The 23194-nt window shown below is 50.0% G+C and overlaps 1 protein-coding gene across 1 annotated transcript in view; it reads right to left on the bottom strand.

The window, feature by feature from the left end:
• LOC138267072 (cohesin subunit SA-2-like) overlaps positions 1–23194 on the bottom strand; it is a 1140873-nt gene that overhangs the window by 1060503 nt on the left and 57176 nt on the right. The window lies entirely within an intron of this gene.

Genomic DNA, 23194 nt, shown 5'->3' on the forward strand with positions numbered 1-23194 from the left:
GAAAACCCAATTTTTCAACACAATTTTGGCATTTTACTGGGGCATACCCCATTTGTGCACTTTTTTGTGCTTTCAGCCTCCTTCCAGTCAGTGACAGGAATGGGTGTGAAACCAATGCTGGATCCCAGAAACCTAAACATTTCTGAAAAGTAGACAAAATTCTGAATTCAGCAAGGGGTCATTTGTGTAGATCCTACAAGGGTTTCCTACAGAAAATAACAGCTGAAAAAGAAAAATATTGAAATTGAGGTGAAAAAAACATCAATTTTTCTCTACGTTTTACTCTGTAACTTTTCCCTGCAATGTTAGATTATCGAAAGCAATATACCGTTACGTCTGCTGGACTCCCCTGGTTGCAGGGATATATAGGGTTTGTAGGTTCATCAAGAACCCGAGGAACCCAGAGCCAATAAATGAGCTGCACCCTGCAGTGCGTTTTCATTCTATACCGGGTATACAGCAATTCATTTGCTGAAATATAAGGAGTAAAAAATTGCTATCAAGAAAACCTTTGCATTTCCAAAAAGGGCACAAGATAAGGTGTTGAGGAGCAGTGGTTATTTGCACATCTCTGAATTCCGGGGTGACCATAGTAGCACGTGAATTACAGGGAATTTCTCAAATAGATGTCTTTTTTACACACACTCCTATATTTGGAAGGAAAAAATGTAGAGAAAGACAAGGGGCAATAGTACTTGTTTTGCTAATCTATGTTCCCCCAAGTCTCCCGATAAAAATGGTACCTCACTTGTGTGGGTAGGCCTAGCACCCGCGACAGGATATGCCCCAAAACACAACGTGGACACATCACAGAAAACAGAGCTGTTTTTAGCAAAGTGACTACCTGTAGATTTTGGCCTCTAGCTCAGCCGCCACCTAGGGAAACCTACCAAACCTGTGCATTTCTGAAAACTAGAGACCTAGGGGAATCCAAGGAGGGGTGACTTGTGTGGCTCGGACCAGGTTCTGTTACCCAGAATCCTTTGCAAACCTCAAAATTTGGCTAAAAAAACACATGTTCCTCACACTTCTGTGGCAGAAAGTTCTGGAATCTGAGAGGAGCCACAAATTTCCTTTCACCCAGCGTTCCCCCACGTCTCCCGATAAAAATGATACCTCACTTGTGTGGGTAGGCCTAGCACCCGCGACAGGATATGCCCCAAAACACAACGTGGACACATCACAGAAAACAGAGCTGTTTTTAGCAAAGTGACTACCTGTAGATTTTGGCCTCTAGCTCAGCCGCCACCTAGGGAAACCTACCAAACCTGTACATTTCTGAAAACTAGAGACCTAGGGGAATCCAAGGAGGGGTGACTTGTGTGGCTCGGACCAGGTTCTGTTACCCAGAATCCTTTGCAAACCTCAAAATTTGGCTAAAAAAAACACATGTTCCTCACATTTCTGTGGCAGAAAGTTCTGGAATCTGAGAGGAGCCACAAATTTCCTTCCACCCAGCGTTCCCCCACGTCTCCCGATAAAAATGATACCTCACTTGCGTGGGTAGGCCTAGCGCCGGCGACAGGAAACACCCCAAAGCGCAACGTGGACACATCCTAAATTTTGGAAAAAAACAGAGGTGTTTTTTGCGAAGTGCCTACCTGTAGATTTTGGCCTCTAGCTCAGCCGGCACCTAGGGAAACCTACCAAACCTGTGCATTTCTGAAAACTAGAGACCTAGGGGAATCCAAGGAGGGGTGACTTGCGGGGCTCGGACCAGGTTCTGTTACCCAGAATCCTTTGCAAACCTCAAAATTTGGCTAAAAAAACACATGTCCCTCACATTTCTGTGGCAGAAAGTTCTGGAATCTGAGAGGAGCCACAAATTTCCTTCCACCCAGCGTTCCCCCACGTCTCCCGATAAAAATGATACCTCACTTGTGTGGGTAGGCCTAGCGCCCGCGACAGGATATGCCCCAAAACACAACGTGGACATATCACAGAAAACAGAGCTGTTTTTAGCAAAGTGACTACCTGTAGATTTTGGCCTCTAGCTCAGCCGCCACCTAGGGAAACCTACCAAACCTGTGCATTTCTGAAAACTAGAGACCTAGGGGAATCCAAGGAGGGGTGACTTGCGGGGCTCGGACCAGGTTCTGTTACCCAGAATCCTTTGCAAACCTCAAAATTTGGCTAAAAAAACACATGTCCCTCACATTTCTGTGGCAGAAAGTTCTGGAATCTGAGAGGAGCCACAAATTTCCTTCCACCCAGCGTTCCCCCACGTCTCCCGATAAAAATGATACCTCACTTGTGTGGGTAGGCCTAGCGCCCGCGACAGGATATGCCCCAAAACACAACGTGGACATATCACAGAAAACAGAGCTGTTTTTAGCAAAGTGACTACCTGTAGATTTTGGCCTCTAGCTCAGCCGCCACCTAGGGAAACCTACCAAACCTGTGCATTTCTGAAAACTAGAGACCTAGGGGAATCCAAGGAGGGGTGACTTGCGGGGCTCGGACCAGGTTCTGTTACCCAGAATCCTTTGCAAACCTCAAAATTTGGCTAAAAAAACACATGTTCCTCACATTTCTGTGGCAGAAAGTTCTGGAATCTGAGAGGAGCCACAAATTTCCTTCCACCCAGCGTTCCCCCACGTCTCCCGATAAAAATGATACCTCACTTGTGTGGGTAGGCCTAGCGCCCGCGACAGGATATGCCCCAAAACACAACGTGGACATATCACAGAAAACAGAGCTGTTTTTAGCAAAGTGACTACCTGTAGATTTTGGCCTCTAGCTCAGCCGCCACCTAGGGAAACCTACCAAACCTGTGCATTTCTGAAAACTAGAGACCTAGGGGAATCCAAGGAGGGGTGACTTGCGGGGCTCGGACCAGGTTCTGTTACCCAGAATCCTTTGCAAACCTCAAAATTTGGCTAAAAAAACACATGTTCCTCACATTTCTGTGGCAGAAAGTTCTGGAATCTGAGAGGAGCCACAAATTTCCTTCCACCCAGCGTTCCCCCACGTCTCCCGATAAAAATGATACCTCACTTGTGTGGGTAGGCCTAGCGCCCGCGACAGGATATGCCCCAAAACACAACGTGGACATATCACAGAAAACAGAGCTGTTTTTAGCAAAGTGACTACCTGTAGATTTTGGCCTCTAGCTCAGCCGCCACCTAGGGAAACCTACCAAACCTGTGCATTTCTGAAAACTAGAGACCTAGGGGAATCCAAGGAGGGGTGACTTGCGGGGCTCAGACCAGGTTCTGTTACCCAGAATCCTTTGCAAATCTCAAAATTTGGCTAAAAAAACACATGTTCCTCACATTTCTGTGGCAGAAAGTTCTGGAATCTGAGAGGAGCCACAAATTTCCTTCCACCCAGCATTCCCCCACGTCTCCCGATAAAAATGATACCTCACTTGTGTGGGTAGGCCTAGCGCCCGCGACAGGATATGCCCCAAAACACAACGTGGACATATCACAGAAAACAGAGCTGTTTTTAGCAAAGTGACTACCTGTAGATTTTGGCCTCTAGCTCAGCCGCCACCTAGGGAAACCTACCAAACCTGTGCATTTCTGAAAACTAGAGACCTAGGGGAATCCAAGGAGGGGTGACTTGCGGGGCTCGGACCAGGTTCTGTTACCCAGAATCCTTTGCAAATCTCCAAATTTGGCTAAAAAAACACATGTTCCTCACATTTCTGTGGCAGAAAGTTCTGGAATCTGAGAGGAGCCACAAATTTCCTTCCACCCAGCGTTCCCCCACGTCTCCCGATAAAAATGATACCTCACTTGTGTGGGTAGGCCTAGCGCCCGCGACAGGATATGCCCCAAAACACAACGTGGACACATCACAGAAAACAGAGCTGTTTTTAGCAAAGTGACTACCTGGAGATTTTGGCCTCTAGCTCAGCCGCCACCTAGGGAAACCTACCAAACCTGTACATTTCTGAAAACTAGAGACCTAGGGGAATCCAAGGAGGGGTGACTTGTGTGGCTCGGACCAGGTTCTGTTACCCAGAATCCTTTGCAAACCTCAAAATTTGGCTAAAAAAACACATGTCCCTCACATTTCTGTGGCAGAAAGTTCTGGAATCTGAGAGGAGCTACAAATTTCCTTCCACCCAGCGTTCCCCCAAGTCTCCCGATAAAAATGATACCTCACTTGCGTGGGTAGGCCTAGCGCCGGCGACAGGAAACACCCCAAAGCGCAACGTGGACACATCCTAAATTTTGGAAAAAAACAGAGGTGTTTTTTGCAAAGTGCCTACCTGTAGATTTTGGCCTCTAGCTCAGCCGGCACCTAGGGAAACCTACCAAACCTGTGCATTTCTGAAAACTAGAGACCTAGGGGAATCCAAGGAGGGGTGACTTGCGGGGCTCGGACCAGGTTCTGTTACCCAGAATCCTTTGCAAACCTCAAAATTTGGCTAAAAATACACATGTTACTCACATTTTTGTGGCAGAAAGTTCTAGAATCTGAGAGGAGCCACAAATTTCCTTCTACCCAGCGTTCCCCCAAGTCTCCCGATAAAAATGATACCTCACTTGTGTGGGTAGGACTAGCGCCCACGAAAGGAAAGGGCCCAAAACACAACGTGGACACATCACATTTTTTTATAAAAAGCAGTGCCTACCTGTGGATTTTGGCCTGTAGCTCAGCCGACACCTGAGGAAACCTAGCAAACCAGTGCATTTTTGAAAACTAGAAACCCAGGGGAATCCAAGATGGGGTGACTTGCGGGGCTCTGACCAGGTTATGTTACCCAGAATCCTTTGCAAACATCAAAATTTGGCCCAAAAAACACTTTTTCCTCTCATTTCGGTGACAGAAAGTTCTGGAATCTGAGAGGAGCCACAAATTTCCTTCCACCCAGCGTTCCCCTAAGTCTCTCGATAAAAATGGTACATCACTTCTGTGGGTAGGCCTAGCGCCCACAAAAGGAAATAGCCCAAAACACAACGTGGAAACAACATATTTTTTCGCAGAAAACAGAGGTGTTTTTTGCAAGGTGCCTACCTGTGGTGTTTGGCCTGTAGCTCAGCCGGCCCCAGGGGGTGGGGGGGGCAGAAATGCCCTAAAATAAATTTGCCCCCCCAACCCCCACCCTCCCCCGCCGGGAGCGACCCTTGCCTACGGGGTCGCTCCCCCTGCGTGACATTGGCACCAAAAAACAAATCCCCGGTGCCTAGTGGTTTCTGCCCCCTTGGGGGCAGGTTGACCTAAACTCAGCTAATCTGCCCCCAAGGGGGGCAGAAATGGCCTAAATACAATTTGTCCCCCAGGGGAGCGACTTTTGCCTGATGGGTCGCTCCCCATCTCTAAAAAAAAAAAACAAAGAAAAAAAAAAAGAAAAAAAAGAAAAATTCCCCTGGCGCCTAGAGGTTTCTGCCCCCCCCCGGGGGCAGATCGGCCTAATGATAGGCCGATCTGCCCCCCGGGGGGGCAGAAATGGCCTAAAATAAATTTGCCCCCCCAACCCCCATCCCCCCCCCGGGAGCGACCCTTGCCTACGGGGTCGCTCCCCCTGCGTGACATTGGCGCCAAAAAACAAATCCCCGGTGCCTAGTGGTTTCTGCCCCCTTGGGGGCAGATTGACCTAAAATTGGGCAATCTGCCCCCAGGGGGGCAGAAATGGTCTAAATACAATTTGCCCCCCCAGGGGAGCGACCCTTGCCTGATGGGTCGCTCCCCATCTCTAAAAAAAGAAACAAAAAAAAAAAAACACACACAAAAAAAATTGCCCTGGCGCCTAGAGTGTTCTGCCCACCCCCCGGGGGCAGTTCGGCCTAATAATAGGCCGATCTGTCCCCCGGGGGGGCAGAAATGGCCTAAAATAAATTTGCACCCCTAATCCCCACCCCCCCCCCCCGGGAGCGACCCTTGCCTACGGGGTCGCTCCCCCTGCGTGACATTGGCGCCAAAAAACAAATCCCCGGTGCCTAGTGATTTCTGCCCCCTTGGGGGCAGATTGACCTAAAATTGGCCAATCTGCCCCCAGGGGGGCAGAAATGGTCTAAATACAATTTGCCCCCCCAGGGGAGCGACCCTTGCCTGATGGGTCGCTCCCCATCTCTAAAAAAAGAAACAACAAAAAAAAAAAAACACAAAAAAAAAATTGCCCTGGCGCCTAGAGTGTTCTGCCCCCCCCCCCCCCGGGGGCAGTTCGGCCTAATAGGCCGATCTGACCCCCGGGGGGGCAGAAATGGCCTAAAATAAATTTGCCCCCCCGGGAGCGACCCTTGCCTACGGGGTCGCTCCCCCTGCGTGACATTGGCGCCAAAAAACAAATCCCCGGTGCCTAGTGATTTCTGCCCCCTTGGGGGCAGATTGACCTAAAATTGGCCAATCTGCCCCCAGGGGGGCAGAAATGGTCTAAATACAATTTGCCCCCCCAGGGGAGCGACCCTTGCCTGATGGGTCGCTCCCCATCTCTAAAAAAAGAAACAACAAAAAAAAAAAAACACAAAAAAAAAATTGCCCTGGCGCCTAGAGTGTTCTGCCCCCCCCCCCCCCCCCGGGGGCAGTTCGGCCTAATAGGCCGATCTGACCCCCGGGGGGGCAGAAATGGCCTAAAATAAATTTGCCCCCCCGGGAGCGACCCTTGCCTACGGGGTCGCTCCCCCTGCGTGACATTGGCGCCAAAAAACAAATCCCCGGTGCCTAGTGATTTCTGCCCCCTTGGGGGCAGATTGACCTAAAATTGGCCAATCTGCCCCCAGGGGGGCAGAAATGGTCTAAATACAATTTGCCCCCCCAGGGGAGCGACCCTTGCCTGATGGGTCGCTCCCCATCTCTAAAAAAAGAAACAACAAAAAAAAAAAAACACAAAAAAAAAATTGCCCTGGCGCCTAGAGTGTTCTGCCCCCCCCCGCCCGGGGGCAGTTCGGCCTAATAGGCCGATCTGACCCCCGGGGGGGCAGAAATGGCCTAAAATAAATTTGCCCCCCCGGGAGCGACCCTTGCCTACGGGGTCGCTCCCCCTGCGTGACATTGGCGCCAAAAAACAAATCCCCGGTGCCTAGTGATTTCTGCCCCCTTGGGGGCAGATTGACCTAAAATTGGCCAATCTGCCCCCAGGGGGGCAGAAATGGTCTAAATACAATTTGCCCCCCCAGGGGAGTGACCCTTGCCTGATGGGTCGCTCCCCATCTCTAAAAAAAGAAACAACAAAAAAAAACAAAAAAATTGCCCTGGCGCCTAGAGTGTTCTGCCCCCCCCCCCGGGGGCAGTTCGGCCTAATAATAGGCCGATCTGTCCCCCGGGGGGGCAGAAATGGCCTAAAATAAATTTGCACCCCTAATCCCCCCCCCCCCCCCCGGGAGCGACCCTTGCCTACGGGGTCGCTCCCCCTGCGTGACATTGGCGCCAAAAAACAAATCCCCGGTGCCTAGTGGTTTCTGCCCCCTTGGGGGCAGATTGACCTAAAATTGGCCAATCTGCCCCCAGGGGGGCAGAAATGGTCTAAATACAATTTGCCCCCCCCAGGGGAGCGACCCTTGCCTGATGGGTCGCTCCCCATCTCTAAAAAAAGAAACAACAAAAAAAAACAAAAAAATTGCCCTGGCGCCTAGAGTGTTCTGCCCCCCCCCCCCGGGGGCAGTTCGGCCTAATAATAGGCCGATCTGTCCCCCGGGGGGGCAGAAATGGCCTAAAATAAATTTGCCCCCCCAACCCCCACCCCCCCCCCCCCCGGAGCGACCCTTGCCTACGGGGTCGCTCCCCCTGCGTGACATTGGCGCCAAAAAACAAATCCCCGGTGCCTAGTGATTTCTGCCCCCTTGGGGGCAGATTGACCTAAAATTGGCCAATCTGCCCCCAGGGGGGCAGAAATGGTCTAAATACAATTTGCCCCCCCAGGGGAGTGACCCTTGCCTGATGGGTCGCTCCCCATCTCTAAAAAAAGAAACAACAAAAAAAAACAAAAAAATTGCCCTGGCGCCTAGAGTGTTCTGCCCCCCCCCCCCGGGGGCAGTTCGGCCTAATAATAGGCCGATCTGTCCCCCGGGGGGGCAGAAATGGCCTAAAATAAATTTGCACCCCTAATCCCCCCCCCCCCCCCCCCGGGAGCGACCCTTGCCTACGGGGTCGCTCCCCCTGCGTGACATTGGCGCCAAAAAACAAATCCCCGGTGCCTAGTGGTTTCTGCCCCCTTGGGGGCAGATTGACCTAAAATTGGCCAATCTGCCCCCAGGGGGGCAGAAATGGTCTAAATACAATTTGCCCCCCCGAGGGGAGCGACCCTTGCCTGATGGGTCGCTCCCCATCTCTAAAAAAAGAAACAACAAAAAAAAAACACACACAAAAAAAATTGCCCTGGCGCCTAGAGTGTTCTGCCCCCCCCCCCGGGGGCAGTTCGGCCTAATAATAGGCCGATCTGTCCCCCGGGGGGGCATAAATGGCCTAAAATAAATTTGCCCCCCCCAACCCCCAACCCCCCCCCCCCCCCGGGAGCGACCCTTGCCTACAGGGTCGCTCCCCCTGCGTGACATTGGCGCCAAAAAACAAATCCCCGGTGCCTAGTGGTTTCTGCCCCCTTGGGGGCAGATTGACCTAAAATCGGCCAATCTGCCCCCAGGGGGGCAGAAATGGTCTAAATACAATTTGCCCCCCAGGGGAGCGACCCTTGCCTGATGGGTCGCTCCCCATCTCTAAAAAAAAAAAAAAGAACAAAAAATAAAAACACAAAAAAAAAATTTGCCCTGGCGCCTAGAGGTTTCTTCCCCCCCTGGGGGCAGAAATGGCCTAAAATAAATTCCCCTCCCCCCCAGGGAGCGACCCTTGCCTAAGTGGTCGCTCCCTTTGCGTGAAATTCACGCAAAGAAAAAACTCCCTGGTGTCTAGTGGTTTCTACCCCCCTTGGGGGCAGATTGGCCTCATCAAAATAGGCCAATCTGCCCCCAAGGGGGGCAGAAATGGGCAAAATATAATTTTCCCCCAAGGGGAGCGACCCTTGCCTAAGGGGTCGCTCCCCACCAAAAATAAAAAAAATGAAACAAAAAAAAAAAAAATGGTCCCTGGTGCCTAGAGGTTTCTGCCCCCCCTGGGGGCAGATCGGCCTAATAGTAGGCCGATCTGCCCCCAGGGGGGGCAGAAAAGGCCTTCCCGAAAATATGCCCCCCTGGGAGCGACCCTTGCCCAAGGGGTCGCTCCCTTTTGTCAATAACAATAAAAAATAAAAAAAATCCCTGGTGTCTAGTGGTTTCTACCCCCCTTGGGGGCAGATTGGCCTCATCAAAATAGGCCAATCTGCCCCCAAGGGGGGCAGAAATGGCCAAAATATAATTTTCCCCCAAGGGGAACGACCCTTGCCTAAGGGGTCGCTCCCCACCTCAATAAAAAAAAAATGAAAAAAAAAATAAATAAAAAAAAAAAATGGTCCCTGGTGCCTAGAGGTTTCTGCCCCCCCTGGGGAGCGACCCTTGCCCAAGGGGTCGCTCCCTTTTGTCAATTTCTCCGAAAAAAAAAAAAATCCCTGGTGTCTAGTGGGGTTTCAAAAACCGGATTGCAAGCAATCCGGCTTTTGAAACCCTCGGAGGGACTTCAAAGGGAAGGAAATACTTTTCCTTCCCTTTGAAGCCCCTCCGGGCCTCCCAAGTGATTGAAAAAGAAATGCATTTGCATTTCTTTTTCAATCGCGCTGGAAGCAGAGCTTCCAGCGCGACGAGGGAGGCCCCTGTGACACATCAGCGCGCGCGCTGACGTCACAGGGGGGGGTGGGGGGGGTCGGGGGTGGAAGGGGAAGGTCTTCCCCTTCCATCCCCGACTTGGGGGGGGAAGGGGGGTGCACGGGGGGCGCGCTAGCGCGCCCCCAAGTTCCCCTGTGCCATGGACGAGATGATCTCGTCCAAGGCACAGGGGAACTGTAGCCTTGGACGAGATCATCTCGTCCAAGGCACAGAAGAGGTTAACACCACCTTGTCCCTATAAAAGGAAGTGTATGGGGGTTCCACACTAAGAGCCTGGAGCTCACTCACCCTCCCAGCTGACGTAATGGCAACCAGGAAAACAGTTTTTAAAACTAATAACCTTAAGGAACATGAATGCATTGGTTCAAACAGTGAACCCATCAGAAATGCTAACACTAAGATCAAATCCCACTGCGGCATAACGAATGGAGTGGGCGGAAACTTGTTAGTGAGACCCTTAATGAACCTCAAAACTATTGGGGACTTAAACAAGGAGGGTTGGTCTGGTAGACACCGAAAGGCTGACAGTGCGGACAAGTAACCCTTAACAGTCGCAACTGCACAACTCCTCTGCGCTAAGGACAGCGCAAATGACAAAATGTCCGATAAGTGGGCACGCAAGGGATCAATTTGATTCTCTCCACACCAAGTCACAAATTTAGCCCACCTGCTTGCATAGATCGATTTGGTGGAGTGTCGCCTGGCCGATAATATAACGCCCACCACTTCTGGTGGGAGAGAAAAAGTACTCAGATTGCCCCGTTCAATCTCCAGGCATGTAGGTGCAGGCTCTGGAGGTGGGGGTGTAGAACCTGCGAGAGGAGGTCTGCCCTGTGAGGGAGACGGAACGGGGGGCACAGTGAGAGTTGGAGAAGGTCTGAATACCACACAATTCTTGGCCAATCCGGAGCTATTAAAATGACTTGGGCCCGGTCTTGGCGAATCTTCCTCTGAACCCGAGGAATCAAAGGTATGGGGGGGGGGGAACGCGTAAAGCAACTGGCCGTACCAGGACACCTGAAACGCGTCCCCCAAAGCTCCTTGCACCAGATACTGGAGGCTGCTGAACGACGAGCAGTATGCGTTCTACAGAGTGCCAAACAGGTCTATCTGAGGAAACCCCTACATCTGGAAGATGTAAAGGACCAGGTCTGGATGAAGACGCCACTCGTGATCGGTCGAGATGTGCCGACAGACTGTCCGCACGTACGTTTAAAGCTCCGGCCAGATGGTTTGCTACCAAGCAAATCCGATGGTCCTGTGCCCAGGACCAGAATCACAGAGAAGGTACGACCCCACCCCTCCCTGATTGTTTATATACCATATCACGGTAGTGTTTTCCGCCAGGACCTGGACCGACTGACCGCGAAGATTGATATGAAACATCTGTTCCACTGGAGACCAATGACCTTTGATCTCCAGGTCCCCCAGATGAGCTCCCCACCCTAGAGTGGAAGCATCTGTTATCACTGTGGCCACTGGAGGTGGCAGCAAGAACGGCCTTCCTTGAGAAAGGTTGCCGACCACAGCCCACCATCGAAGATCCGCTGCAGTGTCTCTGAAGATCCTTATCGATTCCTCAAGATCCCCTTTGTGTTGAAACCACTGCCTGCGGAGGCACCACCGAAGAGCCCTCATGTGCCAGCGTGCATGAGTGGCCAACAGAATGCAAGAAGCTAACAGACCAAGCAGACGAAGGACCTTGCGGACTGGAACGACCGCTCCATTCTGGAACATTGGAATCAACGCCTGAATGTCCTGAATCCACTGCGGCGGAGGAAAGGCCCGATTCAATGTTGTGTCTAGTACTGCCCCTATGAACAGGAGGCATTGAGAGGGCTCCAGGTGAGATTTGGGCACGTTCACCGAAAAGCCCAGACCGAACAACCACTGGGTTGTCGACTGCAGGTGACGCAGAACGAGCTCCGGAGACTTGGCTTTGATCAACCAATCATCCAGGTAAGGGAATATTGCTATCCCCCACCTCCTGAGCTCTGGTGCAACCACTGCCATCACCTTCGTGAAGACTCGAGGTGCTGAAGTAAGACCAAACTGAAGGACCGCAAACTGATAGTGTTGCGCTGCCACCACAAACTGGAGATACTTCCCTGTGCGACTTGAGAATCGGGATATGAAAGTAAGCATCCTGCAAGTCGACAGACACTATCCAATCCCCTTTGTTCAACACCAAAAGCACCTACGCTAGGGTCAGCATTTTTAACTTTCCTGCTTGAGGAACCAATTCAAAATCCTCAGGTCCAGGATTGGCCTCAACGGACCATCCTTTTGGGGGATCAGGAAATATCTTGATTAACAGCCCTGACCCCTCTCCTGCTCTGGAACCAACTCTACTGCACCTTTTGACAAAAGGACTAGAACCTCCTGTTGTAATAAAAGGAGATGGTCTTCCGAACAGAAGGATGAGAGGGATGGGAGGGGGAACTCCCGAAAGGGAAGAGTATAGCCTTTCCCCACAATATTGGTAACCCAGGAGTCCAATGTTATGGACCCCCACATGTGGAGAAACTGCAATAATCTCCCCCCTACAGGAGATGCACGCGAAGGGATTGATGGAGGACTAAGGCTGCTTTCCCTGCTGCACCCCTCCGGAGGAAAAGGCAGAGTGCTGCTGGGTGGCCCCTCTGGTATGAACACTACCCCTTCCCCTATATGATCTATAAGGGTGCGTAGAGGCAGCCTGCTGGCCTGTCTGCTGAAATCTCCCTCGAAAGGAAAAGCCACGCCCAAACCCCCTGAACCTCCTGAATGCTCATGAAGGAGTGGAGACGGAGGCCTGCAAGCCTAATGACTTTGCAGTGGCCCTACTCTCCTTGAACCGCTCCAAGGCAGAGTCAGCCTTTGTCCGAATAGTTTATCCCCAAAGGTAAGTCAAGTAGGGTTGACTGCACATCAGGAGAGAATCCTGAAGATCGTAGCCAGGCATGCCTTCTTGTTGCTATGTACGTGCCCATTGCTCTGGCCATGGAATCAGACGTGTCAAGTCCAGATTGGATGACCTGAGTTGCCGCCACCTGAGCGTCCGTCAAAAGGTTCAGAACCTCCTGAGACAATCCAGGATGTGTCATCTTGGCCTCGTCCATTAGGGCACAGATGTACTTGCCCAAGATACAGGTTGCATTTGTTGATTTCAGAGCCATGCTTCATGAAGAGAATGGCTTTTTTGCAGATTGGTCCATTCTCTTGGATTCCCTGTCCGGAGGGACCCCTGGAAAAGATCCTGAAGCTGTGCGGGTGGAACATGAGGCCTGCACCACCAAGCAATCTGGAGCTGGATGTTTTGACAGGAAACTTGGATCCCCAGGAGCCACCTGATACCTCCTTGCCACAGACCTATTCACTACTGTCGAAGTCACAGGCTTCTTCCACACCTCCATTATCTGGTCTACGAGTGCCTCATTAAATGGAAGAAGTGGCTCCGCCACAGCTGAAGAAGGGTGCAACACTTCAGTGAGAATCTTAGTTTTTATGTCAGCAGCTGGAAGAGGCAGGTCAAGAAAATCCGCTGCCTTCCTCACCACCAAATGGAAAGATCCAGCCTCTTCAGTGTACTCCCCAGGAGATGCTAAGCCCCACTCCAGGGAAGTGTCCAACCCACTGGCAGTGTCCAAGCCCTGTAGGTCTCCCAGGGGATCGGCGATCTCACCCTCTTCCAAGAACTGTCTCTTGTATTCTTGCTGCTCAAGCAGTCTCGGAGCCAATCTCCTGGAGCGCAACCTGGCCTCAATTCTCGGCATCGATAAGGTGTTTGCTGACACCGAAGACCTTTGTCAGCATCGATCCTCGGATCCATCCGACGCCAGATCCATCGGGCCGTAGGCTTCTTCAGCATTGATTGAGGTTGTGGTGAACTCATCAGCACCTGGGCAGCAGACGTCGGTGTCACAGGCCTTCTAGGTGAGTGCATCAGTACCGGCGCTGAGCCAGCACTTCCTGTGGGAAGGAAAGGCATGAAGGGCGTCGGTCTGTACGGAGCCAGAACCCCCATGTCATATGCCAAAGGACCTAAAGGTCCAGACGGGGCACCTCCCGGAGCCATGTTGGCAAAAATGCTAAACATCGCATTTAGAAATGCGGAAGGGTCTGTACCTGGCGCAGGGAACGCCAGATATCCCTGTGGAGTTGGCGCCTGAGGTGACACCGGCATCGGTTCGGGCATCTCCGTCTGTGCCGGTGTAAACGCCGGATCCTGATGAGGATGAACCTCATAGACAGAGGAGATGTAGGAGAAATAGGAGTCATCTGAGGCAGAGGTGTTACCATGAGACTAACCTCCCATGTCTTACGGCGTCGAGCTGATGGCGATTCGAGCGGGATCAGTCCTTACTCGACCGACGTCGTGATCCATGCTGGCGCCGGGAGTCTCAATGACGTCTATGCAACTTCGAAGATTTAGAGGAAGACCTACGATGGTGATGTCTCTCCTTCTTTGATTTCGCCAAGAATAACTTGGCCTCCCGCTCCTAAAGTGCTTTCGGATTCATACGCCGACATGAAACGCAGACCTCGGCTTCATGGTCAGAACTCAAACACCACAAGCAATTTTCGTGCGGGTCTGTCACCGACATTCGGCCACCGCACTCCTTACAGGGTTTAAAACCCGATTTACGTGGCTGAGACATAGTAACACTGAGTGAAACAGTAGCTCCCTGGAATCTCAAAGAAATAACGGTTACACAAAGGCACAGACAAAATGGAACTGACGTCTGCACGCCGAAGAGGACCTCTTATTGCCTGGATGATATCAGATGGTGTTGCGTGGGAGTCGGGCAATTGTGACGTCCTCCTAGACGTGCAGAGCTAGAAGAAAATTTCCATTGGATGCTGGCACATGGAGAAAATTCATTAGGTGAGGAATCCACAGGTAGTTGTATCCATCAGAAGTAGATGCAGAATGTAGGAAGTTGGACCCTGTTGGATGCGTCGCTGTTGCAGTTTTTCTTGAAGTGGGGCAACAGGCCGGTGGGGCTGGGGCCAAATCAGTTGTCGTCTCCATCTTCACTGCAGGGCTTCAGGTCAGCAGTCTTTCTTCTTTAGGTTGCAGGAATCAATCTTCCTCGGTTCTGGAAGCCCCTAAATACTCAATTTAGGGGGGTGTTTAGGTCTGGGAGTGGCTACACCCTCTTTGTGCCTCCTCCCTGTGGGGAGGGGGGCACATCCCTAATCCTATTGGGGGAATCCTCCATCTGCAAAATGGAGGATTTCTAAAAGCAAGTCACCTCAGCTCAGGACACCTTAGGGGCTGTCCTGACTGGGGAGTGACTCCTCCTTGTTTTTCTCATTATCTCCTCCAGCCTTGCCGCCAAAAGTGGGGGCAGTGGTCGGAGGGGCGGGCAACTCCACTAGATGGGATGCCCTGTGGCGCTGTAAAAAAGGGGGTGAGCCTTTGAGGCTCACCGCCAGGTGTTACAGTTCCTGCAGAGGGAGGTGAGAAGCACCTCCACCCAGTACAGGCTTTGTTCCTGGCCACAGAGTGACAAAGGCACTATCCCCATGTGGCCAGCAACATGTCTGGTGTGTGGCAGGCTAGCAAAAACTAGTCATCCCACACGGGAGTCAGGTATGTTTTCAGGGGGCATCTCTAAGATGCCCTCTGGGTGTATTTTTACAATAAAGTGCACACTGGCATCAGTGTGCATTTATTGTGCTGAGAAGTTTGATACCAAACTTCACAGTTTTCAGTGTAGCCATTATGGTGCTGTGGGGTTCGTATTTGACAGGCTTCCAGACCATATACTCTTATGGCTACCCTGCACTTACAATGTCTAAGGTTTTGTTTAGACACTGTAGGAGCATAGTGCACATGCACCTATGCCCTCACCTGTGATATAGTGCACCCTGCCTTAGGGCTGTAAGGCCTGCTAGAGGGGTGGCTTATCTATGCCAGGGGCAGTATGAGGTTGGAATGGCACTCTGAGGGGAGTGCCATGTCGACTTAGTCATTTTCTTCCCACCAGCACACACAAGCTGGCAAGCAGTGTGCATGTGCTGAGTGAGGGGTCCCCAAGGTGGCATAAGACATGCTGCAGCCCTTAGAGACCTTCCCTGGCATCAGGGCCCTTGGTACCAGTTACAAGGGACTTACCTGGGTGCCATGGTTGTGCCAATTGTGGAGACAAAGGTACAGTTTAGGGAAAGAACACTGGTGCTGGGGCCTGGTTAGTAGGGTCCCAGCACACTTTCAGATCATAACTTGGCATCAGCAAAGGCAAAAGTCAGGGGGTAACCATGCCAAGGAGGCATTTCCTTACACAGATATACCAAGGCCAAGAGTCTTTGGTGAAGTTTCACTGGTAATCTGTTCTGCCCAGGAGTCTCACTGATTTACACACATTTAACCACCTCAGCAAGTTGCTCAGGCACAAGGGCACCCTCTAGGAGCTCTTAAGCCCCAGGAATACGAGAAAGTAATCCTTTTATCCCTGTTCACCCCACTTTTTTCTGAATTATACTGGTGGTAACTATTCCCTCGGCTCTGCTAACCAGGGCCAGTTCTCTGATGAAAAAGGAATATGATAATTACGTATAATTACAATTGGCAAGGAAAACCCCCTGTAAGTGCCTAGTATGTAATAAGGCAAGGGAGATTTTGGAATTAAAGGTACTTACAAAGTGGTAATCTACCTTATTTTTACATACAAGACATTCCTAAGGTGTTCCATAGATGCCCCAGGGGTGGAGTGCCAAGGACATTTTAAGATATGTTTTATATGCCCTGGTGAGGGAAAACAAAAACCCATTTCATGTTCCCGCATCGTAGAAACCTAGCTCCATAGGGTAACATTGGAATATTTTTATTTAAGTATAAATATTGCTATAAGGTAGCTAGAAATGTCATTCAAGGATTGAAAAGATTGATAATGAAAAATCCTAAACATGGCCAATATTGAATGCATTCTAACTATTACAGAAAAGAAGCTGTAAGACTTTCTGTGAGGGAAAATTAAACCATCTAAGACTTTCTGTGAGGGAGGGAATATTAAACCATCTAGCAGCCTCTCCTGATTGGTCAGCCTTAACAGGATAAACTAGAAACAAATCTGAGGTGTTAACCTCTGCTCAATGCAGTCCACTTATCTGTTGGCAGAGTTCTGCAGCTGCAGATCACATGTCAGAAGGGGGGACTGGGGGGCTGGGTAAATCTAACTGGGCTTCAGAGAGAACAGGACAAAGGAATGCCAGACAGGCCTACCCCCTCTTCCCACTGACCCTATTAAACTTAGGTTGGTGTAGAGAATCCGAAGCTCGACATTCTCTACCAGATAATGGGTTACTGTAGGAAATTGGCTCTGTATATACTATTTCAAAGTAAGAAATAGTGTGCACAGAGTCCAAGGGTTCCCCTTAGAGGTAAGATAGTGGCAAAAAGAGATAATTCTAATGCTCTATTTTGTGGTAGTGTGGTCGAGCAGTAGGCTTATCAGAGGGTAGTGTTAAGCATTTGTTGTACACACACAGGCAATAAATGAGGAACACACACTCAAAGACTTACTCCAGGCTAATAGGTTTTTATATAGAAAAATATATTTCAGGACCACAGGTTCAAGATTTACAGGTAATACTTCAAATGAAAGGTATTTCACTCAGGTATTCTAGGAACTTTGAATAATCACAATAGCATGTACAGTTTTGACAAAAATGGCAATAAGCTATTTTAAAAGTGGACAGTGCAAAAATCAACAGTTCCTGGTGGGGGTAAGTAAATGTCAAGTTCACAGGTAAGTAAAACACTTACAGGGTTCAAAGTTGGGTCCATGATAGCCCACCGTTGGAGGTTCAAGGCAACCCCAAAGTTACCACACCAGCAGCTCAGGGCCGGTCAGGTGCAGAGGTCAAAGTGGTGCCCAAAACACATAGGCTTCAATGGAAACAGGGGTGCCCCAGTTCCAGTCTGCCAGCAGGTAAGTACCCGCGACTTCAGAGAGCAGACCAGGGGGGTTTGTAGGGCACAGGGGGGGGGCACAAGCAGGCACCGAAAGTACACCCTCAGCGGCACAGGGGCGGCCGGGTGCAGAGTGCAAACAGGCGTCGGGTTTTCAATAGGAATCAATGGGGAGACCACGGGGTCTCTTCAATGATGCAGGCAGGCACAGAGGGGGCTCCTCGGGGTAGCCACCACCTGGGCTAGGCAGAGGGTCGCTCCTGCACTGGAGTTCGGTTCCTTCAGGTCCTGGGGGCTGCAGGTGCAGTGCTGGTTCCAGGCATCAGGTTCCTTGTTACAGGCAGTCGTGGTCAGGGAGAGCCTCTGGATTCCCTCTGCAGGCGTCACTGTGGGAGCTAAGGGGGGTCAACTCTGGCTACTCACGGGCTCGCAGTCGCCGGGGAGTCCTCCCTGTAGTGTTAGTTTTCCGCAGGTCGAGACGTGAGCGTCTGGTGCAGAGTGGAAAGTCTCACGCTTCCAGCGGGAAACGTGGGGTCTTTAAAGATGCTTCTTTGTTGCAGAAAGTTGTAGTTTCTTGAACAGGGCCGCTGTTCTCGGGAGCTTCTTAGGCCTTTAGATGCAGGGTAGTCCTCTGAGGCTTCAGAAGTCGCTGGACCCTGTTTGATGTGTCGCTGTTGCAGTTTTCTCCAAAGTAGGGAGACAGGCCGGTGGGGCTGGGGCCAAAGCGGTTGTCGTCTCTGTCTTCACTGCAGTCCTCCTTTAGGTTGCAGGAATCTGTCTTCTTTGGTTCTGGGAGCCCCTAAATACTGAATTTAGGGGTGTGTTTAGGTCTGGGAGGGTAGTAGCCAACCTCCTTCCTTCTACACTAGAAAGTTTTGTAGGATCAAAAGGGCAAAGTGTCAGTCTCTACAGACCGGATTGTCCAGGCAGTAATCTCTTGCAAACGTGTGTAATGAGGCCCACATTGCTGCCCGACAGATATCCATGGTTGGGACACCTCATGCTAGGGCAGTGGTAGCAGCCTTGCCCCTTGTGGAATGAGCCCTCAGGAGGCTGCTTTCTGTCCAATGCAGAGAACGAAGCAGCGCAAAATGGTTCGCTTCTGCACTGCCCTATCCTTCTTTGCTCTCACGTACCCCACAAAGAGTTGGTCATCCACCTGAAACTCTGATACAGTCAAGGTAGAACAACAATGCTTTTTTTTTTGTCCAGCCAGTGGAGTGGTTCCTCCTCTTTAGAGGGATGGGGTGGAGCTAAGAAGTTGGGCAGGGTGATGTTGTGACTCAACATGGCGCGATACAGCGGCTTGGATGGAAGAGCCTGCATCTCACTCACCCTCCTGGTAGCTAATGCCACAAAAAGGCTATTTTGATGGTAAGCAGCTGACGGGGACAGTTGTGCAGTGGCTCAAAGGGAGCATGTAGGAAAGTGACACTGTTGGCATGGTTCTCTTCCCCCCCTCCCCCCCCCCCCCCAACACGTTTTGCCTAGTGTTGATGGCAACTTTGATTAAAAGTGTGCTGGGATCCTGCTAACCAGGCCCCAACACCCAAATCTTTTTGCCAAAATCTGTACTTTTGCTTCCACAATTAGCAAGGGGGGGCCTTGTGACAAGGGAAGGTCTCCAAGGGCTGCAGCATGTATTATGCCACCGTAGAGGAGGGAGGGGGGGGGCTCAGGGGGGGGGAGAGGACACCTCACCAAGCACATGTACACTGCCATTGCAGATTGTATGCGCTAGTGGGGAAAAAAAGGCGAAGTCGATATGGCACCCCTCTCATGCGCACAAACCACTGCCTGTGGCATAGGTAAGACACCCTTCTAGCAGGCCTTACAGCCCAAAGGCAGGGTGCACTATACCACAGGTGAGGGCATATGTGCATGAGCACTATGCCCCCACAGTGTCTAAGTCAATTTTTAGACATTGTAAGTGCAGTGTGGCCATATTAAATACGTGGTTTGTGAGTGTGTCATTACGAACTCCACAGCAGCATAACGCCTTCACTTAATACTGGGAAGTTTGATATCAAACTTCTCAGCACAATAAACCCCCACTGATGCCAGAGTGGGTTTTATTGAAAAATGCACAAGGGAGGAATCTCAGAGATGGTCCCTGCATGTTAGCCAAACTGCTAGTGTAGGACTTACCAGTCTGTGCCAGCCTGCCACTTTCAGACAAGTTTCTAACCACATGGGGTGAGAGCCTCTGTGCTCTCGGTGGTCAGAAACAAAGCCTGTCTTGGGTGGAGGTGCTTCACACCTCCCCCCTGCAGGACCTGTAACACATGGTGGTGAGCCTCAAACGCTCAAGCCTCAGATTACACTGACCTAGGATTTAAGGGACTCCCTGAACCCAGCTCACCAGATTCCTGACAACCAGTCGATTCCTGCATGGAATTATACAACCAATGTTAGAATCAGCATTGGGGTACAATTCTAATATGTTAGACACCTTACTGAGCTATATTCGGAGTTACTGTTGGGACCATGGACATGGGTATTGACCTATGTCCAGAGCACGCATAAAATTGCATCCCCACACTAAATCTGAGAAAATGGTCCTGGACAATGCGGGGGCACCTCTGCTAGTGTGGCAGTGCCCTCACACACAGGTACTTTGCAACCAGCCCTCAGGGTAGGAAGGCCTAGAATATGGGTGACCTACAAGTGACCTGGTGTAGTGTAAATGGCTATGAAATGGTGCATGCACCATTTCACACAGGCTGCAATGGCAGTCCTGTAGAGGTCTTTGCGTGGGCTCCCTATGGTTGGCAAAAGTAATGCTGCAGCCCATAGGGATCCCCTGGAACTCCAGTGCCCTGGGTACCTAGGTACTATATACTAGAGACTTATAAGGGGGCCCCAGTATGCCAATTATGAGTGGAATACTGTGTCCAACAGCCAAATTTAAAGGGAAGAGAGCATAAGCACTGGGGTCTTGGTTTGTCAAACACACTGACAAACAGGCCAAAAATGGGGGAACCATGTTAGAAGAAGTTACTTTTTCACATTCAAGCGTCCCTCCACTAAGACAGTATACGCCTGCCATTGGAAGCGCTTTGTATATTATTGTACAGAAAGATCTATTGATCCTCTTTTCTGCTTCCCTTTCTGAGATCTTTTCTTCATCTTATCCCTTGCCCAACAGGGTTCAGCCTTGGGCACTCTCAAAGGCCATCTTTCCGCCTTATCTGTGTTCCTTCGGCTGCCTGATTAGCCTTCATTATTCAAATCCCCAAATGTAAATAGATTTCTTAAAGGCCTTGTACATATGTTTCCCCACTACACCCTTCGTCATGCCTCCGTGGGAGTTGAATCTAGTCCTTTCTCATGAGTGCTCTGTAGAAAGCGGGCTTTATATATACTATATCAAAATGAGAGATAGTGTGCACAGAGTCAAGGGGTTGCACAGAGGTTAAAGTAGATAATACTAAGGCTCTCTTTTGTGGTAGTGTGGTTGACCAGTTAGGCTTATCCGAGGGTAGTGCAAAGCAACACTAGAAGAAGCACACACTATATGACAACGCCAGGCCAATTATTTTTATATAGCCAATATATATTTTCTTAATTTATTTTTAGAACCACAAGATTAAAGTTGCAGGTAAGTACCTTAAACATTTTGTATTTCACACAGGTATCAACAGTATTTTGTTTGAAATAGTTAGGTAATATAGTTTTTGAAACACTGGCAATAATCTGTTTTAAAAATGGACACTGTGCCACTTTCAGAAACGGTTCCTGGGGGGGATGAAATGTTAGGACGTTTTAAAGGTAGCTACAACACTTACAGTTTCAGTCTCTGGGGTTATCCTGAACCCCAACCGGTGGACTTCCTAAAACCCAAACACCCACCACCAGCAACACTGGGCTAGCCTGGTGCAGAGGTCAAAGTTGAGCAAATTTAACGTGGCATCGTGGGCTCCTAAGGAGACAGGAAGGAACTCTGAATCAGGTCGGCCAGCAGGTAAGTACCCGTGACTCGGAGGGCAGACCAGGGGGGGGGGGATTAGAAGAGCACTTAAGGGGCCACAAGTAGGCACCAAACTAACGAGTTACTTACCTTCGGTAACGACTTTTCTGGTGGATACATTAGCTACCTGTGGATTCCTCACCTAATGAATACTCCCATGGCGCCAGCATTCAACGGAAATCTTCTTCCTAGCTTCTGCACGTCGACGTCACTCTAGCCCGCGCGACGCCGTCTGACGTCATACAGGCAATAAGAGGTCCTCGCCGACGTCAGTACCAACATTTTTTTACGTGCATGAGAAGAATAACCCAATGCAATGAAAGAGCAAAGCAACATTCCCATAACATTGTAAATCACACAACATTGCAATAAAATGGCTGTAGATTTAATATAACTCTTAAAAATAAAAAATAAATTAAAAAAATATATGCAAGTCATGTATATACAAAAAGATATATATGTATATATATATATATATATATATATATATATATATATATATATATATATATACACAAGTATCCATATATACAAAATCTATTGCAGCCTTGAAGACCAAGAGGAGCGCACTCAAGGATTACTTGGTAAGACCAGAAAGGCAACGGGGAGGCGGGTGGGACCGTGAGAAATCTACAGGTAGCTAATGTATCCACCAGAAAATTCGTTACCGAAGGTAAGTAACTCGTTCTTCTGATGGATACAACTACCTGTGGATTCCTAACCTAATGAATAGAGTCCCAAAGCAGTACCACGCCCGGTGGTGGGTGCCGAAATGGTCAAACCAAGAAATCCTGCAGCACTGACTGTGCAAAATGGCCGTCCCTTCTGACCTCAGAGTCCAGACAGTAATGTTTCGCAAAAGTGTGAAGGGACGACCAAGTTGCGGCCTTGGAGATGTCGACCACAGGAACACCCCTGGCCAAGGCCGAAGTGGCCGACTTAGCTCTGGTGGAATGAGCTCTAATGTCATCAGGAGGATCCTTCTTTGCCAAAGAGTAACAGATTTTAATGCAAAGAACAACCCACCTGGAGAGTGTTCTCTTGTGGACTGCCTTTCCTCTCCTCTTGCCCACGTATCCGATGAACAGCTGATCCTCCAGCCTGAAATCCTTTGTTCTATCAATGAAGAAGCTTAACGACCTCTTTGGGTCCAAGCGATGTAGTCTCTCTTCCTCCTTAGAAGGATGAGGCGGAGGATAGAACGTGGACAAAGTAATTGTCTGGGCCAAATTGAAAGGTGAAACAACCTTCGGGAGGAAAGCAGCCTTGGTCCTCAACACCACCTTATCCCCATAAAAAGTTGTATAAGGGGGTTTTACCGATAAGGCTTGCAACTCACTCACTCTCCTTGCAGATGTTATAGCCACCAGGAAGACTGTTTTAATAACTAAATACCTTAAGGGGCAAGAATGCATAGGCTCAAAAGGGGACCCCATAAGGAAGGACAAATCCCATTGAGGCATAACGAATGGTTTTGGAGGATATTTATTTAGAAGACCTTTCAAGAATCTGAGAACAATAGGGGATTTAAATAACGATGGTTGGTCTGGAAGACAAATGAAGGCTGACAAAGCCGACAAATAACCCTTAATGGTAGCCACTGCACAACCTTTCTGCGCTAGAGACAGAGCAAAAGACAAAACGTCCGACAGATGAGCATGTAAGGGATCAATCTGTCTCTCT

The sequence above is a fragment of the Pleurodeles waltl genome, chromosome 12, assembly GCF_031143425.1.
Source record: "Pleurodeles waltl isolate 20211129_DDA chromosome 12, aPleWal1.hap1.20221129, whole genome shotgun sequence".
In the NCBI taxonomy this organism is placed as follows: Eukaryota; Metazoa; Chordata; class Amphibia; order Caudata; family Salamandridae; genus Pleurodeles; species Pleurodeles waltl.